The 11,627-nt window shown below is 48.4% G+C and overlaps 1 long non-coding RNA gene across 1 annotated transcript; it reads left to right on the forward strand.

The window, feature by feature from the left end:
- The first annotated feature begins 8,704 nt into the window (after window positions 1-8,704).
- Window positions 8,705-11,040, forward strand: LOC121565696. The gene is made up of 3 exons (XR_006000658.2): window positions 8,705-9,006; window positions 9,218-9,506; window positions 10,454-11,040. It is a non-coding gene; the product is annotated as an uncharacterized LOC121565696 (long non-coding RNA).
- Window positions 11,041-11,627: the final 587 nt, after the last annotated feature.

The following is an 11,627-nucleotide window of genomic DNA, read 5'->3' on the forward strand; positions in this document are numbered from 1 at the left end:
GGGACAAGTCTCTGAATGTCCTTGAGAGGCCCAGCCAGGGCACGGACTTGAACCCAATCGAACATCTCTGGATAGACCTGAAAATAGCTGTGCAGCGACGCTCCCCATCCAACCTGACAGAGCTTGAGAGGATCTGCAGAGAAGAATGGGAGAAACTCCCCAAATATAGGTGTGCCAAGCTTGTAGCGTCATACCCAAGAAGTCTCCAGGCTGTAATCGCTGCCAAAGGTGCTTCAACAAAGTACTGAGTAAAGGGTCTGAATACTTGTGTAAATGTAATATTTCCGGGGGGGGGGGTGTTTCAATATACATTAGCAAACATTTCTAACAACATGTTTTTGCTTTGTCATTATGGGGTATTATGTGTAGATTGATGAGGGGAAAAAACAATTTAATCAATTTTAGAATGAGGCTGTAACGTAACAAAATGTGGAAAAAGTCAAGGGGTCTGAATACTTTCCGAATGCACTGTATGAACCCCTCAAAAGTGGGGTTCACTAAACATGCAAGCCAAGCATGGGGAATCTGAGCATGAAAGTGTTAGGGATAGATGGGATTTAATATATAAAATGTATATATAATATAATTGTATATATAATCCACAGGTAATTTGCTCTAGGTCCTCAATGTGTCTACTAATAATGTGTATTAGTAGTAGCAGCAGTAGTAGTAGTAGTAGTAGCAGTAGCAGAAGTAGTAATAGTAGCAGTAGTAGAAGCAGTAGCAGCAGTAGAAGTAGCAGAAGTAGTAGTAGCAGCAGCAGTAGCAGAAGTAGCAGTAGTAGCAGCAGCAGTAGTAGCAGCAGTAGCAGCAGAAGTAGTAGAGTAGTAGTAGTAATAGCAGCAGTTGCAGCAGTAGCAGCAGTATTAGAAGCAGGAGTAGTAGTAGTAGTAATAGTAGCAGCAGTAGCAGCATTTGTAGTAGTAGCAGTAGTAGTAGCAGCAGTAGTAGCAGTAGTAGTAATATGATCCGCAGTAGAAGAATGTGTAGTAGTAGCAGTAGTAGTAGTAGTAGTGGCAGCAGTAGCAGCAGTAGTAGCAGTAGCAGTAGTAGTAGTAGCAGTAGTAGTAGTAGTAGCAGTAGCAGCAGTAGCAGTAGTAGTAGTAGTAGTAGTAGTAGTAGTAGTAGTAGTAGCAGTAGCAGCAGTAGCAGTAGTAGTAGTAGCAGCAGCAGTAGTAGTAGTAGCAGCAGTAGTAGAAGCAGTAGTAGTAGTAGTAGTAATAGTAGCAGCAGTAGCAGCATTTGTAGTAGTAGCAGTAGTAGTAGCAGCAGTAGTAGCAGTAGTAGTAATATGATCCGCAGTAGAAGAATGTGTAGTAGTAGCAGTAGTAGTAGTAGTAGTAGCAGTAGCAGCAGTAGTAGCAGTAGTAGTAGTAGCAGTAGTAGTAGTAGCAGTAGTAGTAGTAGTAGCAGTAGCAGCAGTAGCAGTAGTAGTAGTAGTAGTAGTAGTAGTAGTAGTAGCAGTAGCAGCAGTAGCAGTAGTAGTAGTAGCAGCAGCAGTAGTAGTAGTAGCAGCAGTAGTAGAAGCAGTAGTAGTAGTAGTAGTAATAGTAGCAGCAGTAGCAGCATTTGTAGTAGTAGCAGTAGTAGTAGCAGCAGTAGTAGCAGTAGTAGTAATATGATCCGCAGTAGCAGAATGTGTAGTAGTAGCAGTAGTAGAAGTAGTAGTAGCAGTAGCAGGAGTAGTAGTAGAAGCAGTAGTAGTAGCAGTAGTAGTAGCAGTAGCAGTAGCAGCAGTAGCAGTAGTAGTAGCAGTAGTAGTAGTAGTAGTAGTAGTAGCAGTAGCAGCAGTAGCAGTAGTAGTAGCAGTAGTAGTAGTAGTAGTAGTAGTAGCAGTAGCAGCAGTAGTAGTAGTAGCAGTAGCAGCAGTAGCAGTAGTAGTAGTAGCAGCAGCAGTAGTAGTAGTAGCAGCAGTAGCAGCAGTAGCAGCAGTAGTAGTATCATCTGCCTTGATTAGATTATTTACATTTACATTTTAGTCATTTAGCAGACGCTCTTATCCAGAGCGACTTAAAGTTAGTGAGTGCATACATTTTCATCACCACATATGATGAATAATCATCCATTGGAGAAAAAAAACCTATAGAATTACGTAAAATAAACCTAGCCATATCTGTCATCATACCTTTATACTTCACAGGACATTGGGCCTTTTGGGGAAAGGACAGCATTTGATTGATAGTGGATTGTGGGATCTACTGGAGAAGGTATCTGGCAGTGCTCCCACAGCTTTACCAGCTTCACAGTTCACTGCATGAGTGAGCCTCAACCTATTTGACAACCCCAGTCCTCAAAGAAGCCAAGTTCCCTTACCCTCCCCATGGAGCCTGGCTGCTGTGGTTCCTGCTGGCATCCCTCAGTCTATCTGTGTGGCCCGATCTACTGTGTCCAAGGCAGGGATAGCGGGGCCTTGGAAATGTGACCCTCTGTTTGCTAAGGCCCTGCCTCTGCAGCGTGGCTAGCTGTGGAGAGGATCAACAATGACCCCTCACTGTGTCTGGGCGCCACCTTCGACTATGTCATCATCGATGAGGACTGACAGACACCCATGGCATTCAAGGGTTTCCTAGGCCACTACACACAGGATAATGCCTTCCTGGGCACTGTCAACCCTGGCTACTGTGAAGCAGCGTCTTTACTGGCCAAGAACTGGAACAAGGCCCTGATCTCTTGGGCTTGTGTGAACTATGAGCTGGATGATTGAAGTAGGCACCTTACCTTTGCCCGCACAGTGCCCTCGCCCACCTGGGTGCTGCTCAGCCTGGTGAGACACTTCCGCTGGGCACACATAGGGATCATCTCCTCGGCTGAGGATGTGTGGGTGGACACAGGCAGCAAGGTGGGCAATGTCCTGACCTCCACCATGAACTCAGAGGAAAACTCCTTCTACAAGACACATCAAGCTCCACCAGGTACAGCTGAATGAGCTGAGGAGAACTGGGGCTAAAGGGTTTTTCGTGAATAGCCATAGTTTTGGGCTAAATCAGATCGTTAGAGTGTCCCTGGTTTTGTATATTTGCATTTGTGTAACATTATCAGTATTTCCTTTTCCAGATTCCGTCTCTGTTTGGTACCATCTACAGCTCTATCCTCTTCATGGCTAATGCTATGCAGAATGCGCGTGATGCTGGGTAGTGGATGTCTGGAGCCAACCTGGTGCGCCACTCCAGAAACATTGCTTTCTATGGGTTCCGCCAGCGTGTCGGCACCAATGGCTCCGGGGCCAGCAAACTGGAGTATGGTGCTGGACACAAATGGGCAGTCCTGGCCTCTGCTGCCCACCCACCGTGTGGACCTAGATGCTGGGATGATCAGGTCTCTGGGCCGCAGCACCCACTTCCCATCAGGTCCCAGCCCAGACTCCAACTGCTGGTTCATTCCAGGCACCTTAAGGTGAGGATAGAACACAGCAAATGATACCAAAAGACATAGAGTAGAGGGGCTACATGCAGACAGAGGAACATACACACTAACACACTGCCCTCACACACACCCACATGTGCGCACACACACAGCAGCAAACAGGAAGAGAAGGTTATCATCTCTAGAGGAAAGTGGAACAGAGAATTAGAACAGGGTGTGGTGGTAAAACGTTGATATAGTTTGTGGTAACTTCAGGAAGCTAGGGGTCTTTTTAAATCAGGCAAATGCTATGTTTGCTATATGATGTTCTAATATCATGTTTTTGTTTCCACTTCATCGTCCTGTTTCGGAATCAGGAGGAGCGGATCCATTCCATCATATCATAGTCTTCCTGTGCATCCTTTTGACGATTCTCCTCTCAATTGGACTGTATGTCACGAGTTACAAAGCCAGAACCCAGAAGCAGACCAGGACAAGGTAAGTTGAAACGAAGGTGAGTGTTTATTTACAAATTCAAGAGTGATGCTGAATAATCCAGGGAACAGAGCGGGCGGCGTTGATTAGTTGTTGGGGGTGCAGTGGTTGATCCCATCATGGCTCGGCAGCCGCCGACCACCAGGCAGAGGTTGGATGAAGGTTCCGGACGGGTGACTGCAGATGGAACAAAACGGAGGTAAGTAAACAACAAACCAACAAGGTGCAAAAACAACAAAACGAACGCTAGGCTCTAAGACTGATACTCTGGTAAACCTACTGTTCATGGCTAACGATCCGGCAGGGAATGGATGTTAGGCCAGAGCCTAAGAAGGGTGATGATCAGGACCAGGTGTGCAGATTGCTGATGGGATGCAGGTGCGGAAATCAAGAGAGCTCCCCGGAGCGTTCCAGAACCCTCGGGAAACTGGAGATCCCGAGCAGAAAAAACTAGTCCACAGACAGGACCCGACTCAGACTGCCGGGATCGTTACAGTACCCCCCTCCGACGAACGCCACCGGGCGGACTCCCGGAGCGCCAGGATGGAGGCGGTAGAAGTCACGGATGAGGTCAGCATCTAGGATCTGTCGCCGCGGAATCCAACTCCTCTCTTCAGGACCATACCCCTCCCAGTCCACGAGATACTGGAAACCCCGGCCCCGCCGTCTGGAATCCATGATGCGTCGCACCGTGTAGGCAGGACCACCTCCGATCATCCGAGGAGGAGGAGGAGGAGGCGGAGGAGGCAACAGAGGACTGAGGAAAACAGGCTTGAGGCAGGAGACATGAAAGGTGGGATGGACTCTGAGCGTCCTCGGGAGTTTGAGTCGAACTGCCACCGGGTTGATCACCTTCTCCACCACAAACGGACCAATGAACTTCGGTAACAACTTCCTAGACTCAGTCCGTAAAGGAAGATCCCGTGTGGCCAACCAGACCCTATCTCCGATGGTGTAGGTGGGAGCGGGGATCCGGCGACGATTCGCCTGGAGCTGATACCGGTCCGAAACTCTAAGGAGTGCCCTTCTGGCCCGATGCCAGGTCCGGTGGCAACGCACGAATATGGGCCTGAACAGAAGGCACTGAGAGCTCCTTCTCCTGAGAAGGGAACAAGGGAGGTTGGTAGCCATACAGGCACTGGAAGGGAGACATCCCAGTGGCAGATGTAGGGAGAGTATTGTGGGCATACTCAACCCAAGGCAACTGAGAGACCCAGGAGGTGGGGTTGGAAGAGGCCAGGCAGCGTAGCGTGGATTCCATCTTCTGGTTGGCTCTCTCCGCCTGACCATTAGATTGGGGGTGAAAACCAGATGTGAGACTGACTGTAGCTCCAATGGCCAAACAGAAGGACTTCCAGACAGCAGAGGTAAACTGAGGGCCACGGTCGGAAACGATATCACTGGGCAACCCGTGGACCCTGAAAACCTCCCTAACCAGGATCTCGGGACGTCTCCCGAGGCAGAGGGAAGCTTGGCAATTGGCACAAAGTGGGCGAACTTGCTGAATCTGTCCACGATAAGTCAGAACGACCGTGTTCCCCTCAGAAGCGGGCAACCCAGTGACAAAGTCCAGGGCCAGATGCGACCATGGTCGCCGGGGAATAGGAAGGGGGTGAAGTAGTCCAGAGCTGGGCCGATTGGTACCCTTATTCTGCGCACACACTGGACAGGCAGCAACATAACCCCGAGTATCCTCGGCCATGGCAGGCCACCAAAAACGTCTGCGAAGAAACGCCATCGTCCGAGCCACGCCAGGGTGACAAGCCATCTTGCTGGCGTGGGACCATTTGAGGACCGCAGGACGAACCGACTCAGGCACAAACAACCGACCGGGTGGACCGTTACGGGACCGGGCTGCGTCCGAAGAGCCGCCATCACCTCCTCCTCAATCTTCCACCTAACAGCTCCCACGACGCAGTTCCGGGGGAGAATTGTCTCGGTCTTGGACCCACCCTCCTCCGTCTTGGAGAACATCCGAGACAAGGCGTCCGCCTTGCCGTTCTTAGATCCAGGTCGGAACGTCAGGGAAAAATTGAATCGTCCGAAAAACAACGACCACCTGGCCTGACGGGAGTTGAGACGTCTAACCCGATTGCACGTAAGCAAGATTCTTGTGGTCAGTCCAGACAATAAACGGTTGCTCCGCCCCCTCCAACCAGTGGCGCCACTCCTCCAAGGCAAGTTTCACCGCGAGAAGCTCCCGGTTACCCACATCGTAATTCCTCTCCGCAGGCGAAAGGCGACGAGAGTAGTAGGCGCAGGGATGGAGTTTACTGTCCGTGGAGCATCGCTGCGACAGGATGGCGCCAACTCCCACATCAGACGCGTCCACTTCAACGACGAACTGACGGGCCGTGTCCGGTTGAGAGAGAATCGGTGCGTTGGTGAATCGCCTCTTCAAATCCAGAAACGCTCGATCCGCCTCCGGATTCCACTTGAAGCTCCTGATACTGGAAGTCAAGGCAGTTAACGGAGAGCGGCCACACGGCTGTAATCCCGGATGAATCTGCGGTAGAAATTCGCAAACCCCAAAAATCTCTGGAGCTGCAATCTCGTACCGGGCTGGGCCCATTCCAGAACCGCTCTAACCTTCTCCTGGTCCATCCTAATCTCTCCCCTGGAGATGATGTACCCGAGAAAGGATGTCGTGTGGGCGTGAAACTCGCACTTCTCGGCCTTCACGAACAGGCGATTCTCCAACAATCGCTGCAGAACCTGCCGGACATGCTGGACGTGGTCGGAAGGTTCCTTCGAGAAGATCAGAATGTCATCCAGGTAAACAAACACAAAGAGACCGATCATATCTCTCAGGACGTTCGTTCACCATACTCTGGAATACCGCTGGAGCATTGGTCAGTCCAAACGGCATCACCTGATACTCGAAGTGACCCATCGGTGTATTGAAACCCGTCAACCACTCGTCTCCCTCTCTGATCCGGACCATGTGATACGCATTGCGTAGGTCTAGCTTGGTGAACACCGTAGCACCCTGTAAGGAGTCGAAGGCAGAACTCATCAAGGGCAGGGGATACTTGTTCTTGACCGTGATGTCATTCAACCCCCGATAATCAATACACGGTCGAAGAGAGCCATCCTTCTTACCCACAAAGAAGAATCCTGCCCCCAGGGGTGATGACGAGGGACGAACCGAGACCAGCAGCTAGGGACTCCTTGATGTAGGTCTCCAAAGCCTCACGTTCAGGGCGGGAGATACTGTATAACCTTCCCTTGGGGGTAGACAGCTCCAGGGAACAGGTTGATGGCACAATCATATGGTCGGTGGGGAGGGAGTGACAGAGCCTTCTGCTTACTGAACACTTCCCCCAAATCGTGATATGTCTCGGGAACCAGGGACAAATCTGGGGGTTTAGCCTCAATCACCTGACTGGGAACCGAATGGGGACAGGCAGTCTTGAGACAGTTAGCATGACAATCAAGGCTCCAACTCGTTACCTTGCCCGTCACCCAATCGAACGTGGGATTGTGTTCCTTCAGCCAGGGGTATCCAAGGACCAGAGGAACATGGGAAGACGGCAGAATGAAGAATGAAATCATCTCCGAATGATTCCCCGACAACAGCATCTTAACCGGGTTCAGTCCTCATCGTGATACGTGCCAGACTACTGCCGTTCAGAGTGGTCGCTCAATGGCTTCCGGCAATTGCTCCTTGGAAAGCCCCAGCTGTTCCACCAACTCGGCATCAAGAAAGCTTCCATCGGCACCTGAATCGATAAAGCGTTAATCGCTAAGCTCTGATTCCTGTTCACAAGGGTAGCCGGAAACGGGGTCTGACAGAGGTACTGAGAGGTTGAAACTGGCTCGCTAAAAAGTCCTCCCAACTTTAGCGAGCCGGGCAGTTTGACGACCGCCGGGAACAAGTGGAGATGTAATGTCCCGAGCTACCACAGTAGAGGCAGCAGTTGGTCTTACGTCTATGTTGACGCTCCTCCTTGGTTAACCCGTGCCGCCCCACTTGCATGGGTTCAGAATCGGGAGAGAGGACCTCTCCACTAATCCTTTGTGGTGGAGAATGATCGACGTGTTCTGGTCCACCACCCGACCCGACTGGGAACTGAGAAGCTGATCGACTGGACGGACCCCATTGCTTCTCCCTCCTTCGCTCTCGGACTCGATTATCCACCCGAATAGACAAGGCTACCAAGCTGTCCAGGTCACTAGGCTCCGGATAGGAGATCAGCTCATCCTTGAGCTGCTCCGACAGACCCTGGTAAAAGGCCGCTTGCAGAGACTCCTCATTCCACCCACTCTCCACAGCCAACGTCTTGAACTCGATCACGAAGTCGGCCACGCTGCGAGTTCCTTGGTGGAGCGAAAACAGGCGCCTAGCTGCGTCCCTCCCTCGGCCGGATCGTTCTGTCACGAGTTACAAAGCCAGAACCCAGAAGCAGACCAGGACAAGGTAAGTTGAAACGAAGGTGAGTGTTTATTTACAAATTCAAGAGTGATGCTGAATAATCCAGGGAACAGAGCGGGCGGCGTTGATTAGTTGTTGGGGGTGCAGTGGTTGATCCCATCATGGCTCGGCAGCCGCCGACCACCAGGCAGAGGTTGGATGAAGGTTCCGGACGGGTGACTGCAGATGGAACAAAACGGAGGTAAGTAAACAACAAACCAACAAGGTGCAAAAACAACAAAACGAACGCTAGGCTCTAAGACTGATACTCTGGTAAACCTACTGTTCATGGCTAACGATCCGGCAGGGAATGGATGTTAGGCCAGAGCCTAAGAAGGGTGATGATCAGGACCAGGTGTGCAGATTGCTGATGGGATGCAGGTGCGGAAATCAAGAGAGCTCCCCGGAGCGTTCCAGAACCCTCGGGAAACTGGAGATCCCGAGCAGAAAAAACTAGTCCACAGACAGGACCCGACTCAGACTGCCGGGATCGTTACACTGTATAAGGTACAGAACTTTCCACATATTCCTACGTTTACAGTTTTATTTTACAGCTGGTAATAGCAGCAACATTTGTCAATATGTCTTCACAGACCTTTAGGTACCTTCTCCTGACCTACTGTAATGTTACTCTTCCTCACCCTCCTTCCACCTTCAGGATGCGCATCAACCAGATTCGTTTAGTCAGGGGTACTGACAAGATCCTGCTCACCCTGGCAGACGTGATCTTCATCATCCCCTCACTCATTAATAAGGTCAGATCCCCTAACTGACTATATTTGGAAGGTCCAATGGGGTTATATTTAAGTTCACACATAATGATTGATACATGTGTTGGACAATGCATTACATTGGAAAAATAATTTCAATCACATGCACTGTTTTTTTTTTTACGACTTGTTTGATATCTTTGCAGCGTGACGAGTACTTTTGTCAATAATCTCTGTTTTTCACTCCACTTTTCAGAAGCTCAGTTTAGATGAGAGCAAAGTGGGTGATATGAGAAGAAAACCCTTAGGTGCGGATCGTTAGAGCATCTCTATGCCCTTCTCTGACTCCACCGTCACTCCGGCAACCTATGAAAACACAGGACTCCTTCTGCTCTTCTAAGAATGGATCAGAGAGTTCTTCTGAGGGTCAAAGTTCAGAACTATCAAACGCATACTTTTTACAGGGAGACTGGGCCTGGGTGAAAAGACTCCCATCTGGAAACTTTCGAGACATTACTCCCCAGACCAGTGACGTCTTTGAGTTGGTGAGTTTCTCCTGCCAAATGTGCGGTCAGTCACAATGTAAGAAGATTGAATGATGAGATATTCTGTTGACTATAACTGACGTTTCTATATTGTCCATTAAAATGAGCCTACTGTCACGGCTCTGTTCTTTCAGATGTAGGACATACGCCATGAGAACGTCAATCTCTTTTTCCTTGACTGTGGTGTTTTCGGCATCGTGACGGAGTAGTGCTCGCGTAGCAGCTTGCAGGACTTGCTAAGCAATACTGACTTTAAGCTCGACTGGATGTTCAAGACTCCTCTCAGAGACACATACAGTCACACTATTCCTATAGAAAGACCTACAGCGGCCATAATGTGTTAAACATCATTTTACATTACGGATTTGTTCGAGTTTAGGTCCCATAGATAAAATGCTCAACTTACTGTACACTGAGTATACAAAACAATCGAAGCACCTGCTCTTTCCATGACAGACTGACCAGGTGAATCCAGGTGAAAGCTATGATCCCTTATTGATGTCACTTGTTAAAGCTTCCAGTCTGTTATTCTAACACTCTCACCTGTGTTAACGAGAGAATCACATGATGTCAGCTGGTCCTTTTGTGGCAGGGCTGAAATGCAGCGTAAATGTTTTTTGGGGATTAAGTTCATTTTCATAGCAAAGAGGGACTTTGCAATTAATTGCAATTCATCTGATCACTCTTCATAACATGTACGTGGCTAGAGCACTCTCTGTGGGATACTCATTATGTACACCGACTGACTTTTTACTCTTCCTGGATTTTGTTCTACTGAAGATCTCACTAACAGCTGGCTAACATTATGTTCTTTCAAACCTAAATTGACCGCAAGTGGGACTCGCTCTTTAGAGTCTGTGCTAAGGACGCAGCAATCACAGTTCAAGGGAAAAGGCCACAGACTTCATGGATGACTGATGTCCCACATCTTTCTTGCTGTCTTTCAGAACGAAGACAGTGAAGGACTTCAAGCATCTCCTGCAGAAAGCGGTGAGGACATTGTGGATGAGTAGGGGACAGCTTTCTATGTGAAGCTATGAGCTACTCCTAATCAATGGACGTTTTTAGAAATAGACAACAATGCCTCATTGGGACAGGTTGAGTTGGCATTACTGGACATCACTGGACATGTTACAGTTGGCATCAGTGGACATATTACAGATGACATCACTGGATATATTACAGATGACGTCACTGGATATATTACAGATGACATCACTGGATATATTACAGATGACGTCACTGGATATATTACAGATGACATCACTGGACATATTAGAGATGGCATCACTGGATATATTACAGATGACGTCACTGGATATATTACAGATGACATCACTGGATATATTACAGATGACGTCACTGGATATATTACAGATGACATCACTGGACATATTAGAGATGGCATCACTGGATATATTACAGTACAATATACTGTAGAGATTATTCTGCAATCTTAATGAGGAGCTTTCAAAGAGGAATTTGTCTCAGGAGAAGGAGATACAGTGGGGGAAAAAAGTATTTAGTCAGCCACCAATTGTGCAAGTTCTCCCACTTAAAAAGATGAGGGAGGCCTGTACTTTTCATCATAGGTACACGTCAACTATGACAGACAAATTGGAGAAAAAAATTTCCAGAAAATCACATTGTAGGATTTTTTATGAATTTATTTGCAAATTATGGTGGAAAATAAGAATTTGGTCACCTACAAACAAGCAAGATTTCTGGCTCTCACAGACCTGTGTGACACTCTGGCTCCATGGACTTTGATTATTGAGCCAGGGTTGTTCATTTTCTTTTGGGTGTATTTCTATGTTGGTTTCTAGGTGTTCATTTCTATGTTGTGGTGGTTATTATTCATGTGACTCCCAATCGGAGGTAACGAGTGACAGCTGTCGGCTCGTTATCTCTGATTGGGAGCCATATTTAAACTGTTGTGGTTTCACTGTGTGTTTGTGGGTTTTTGTTCCATGTTTCTGTCAGTGTTACAGAGGACTTCACTATCGTCATTTGTTGTTTTTTGTGGTTGCTTTATTAAATAAAGTCATCATGTTCACTCCACGCGCTGCGTATTGGTCCGCTTCTTCAGACGATCGTGACAGAAAAACCCACCATCAAAGG

Source organism: Coregonus clupeaformis, chromosome 13 (genome assembly GCF_020615455.1).
Source record: "Coregonus clupeaformis isolate EN_2021a chromosome 13, ASM2061545v1, whole genome shotgun sequence".
NCBI lineage: Eukaryota > Metazoa > Chordata > Actinopteri > Salmoniformes > Salmonidae > Coregonus > Coregonus clupeaformis.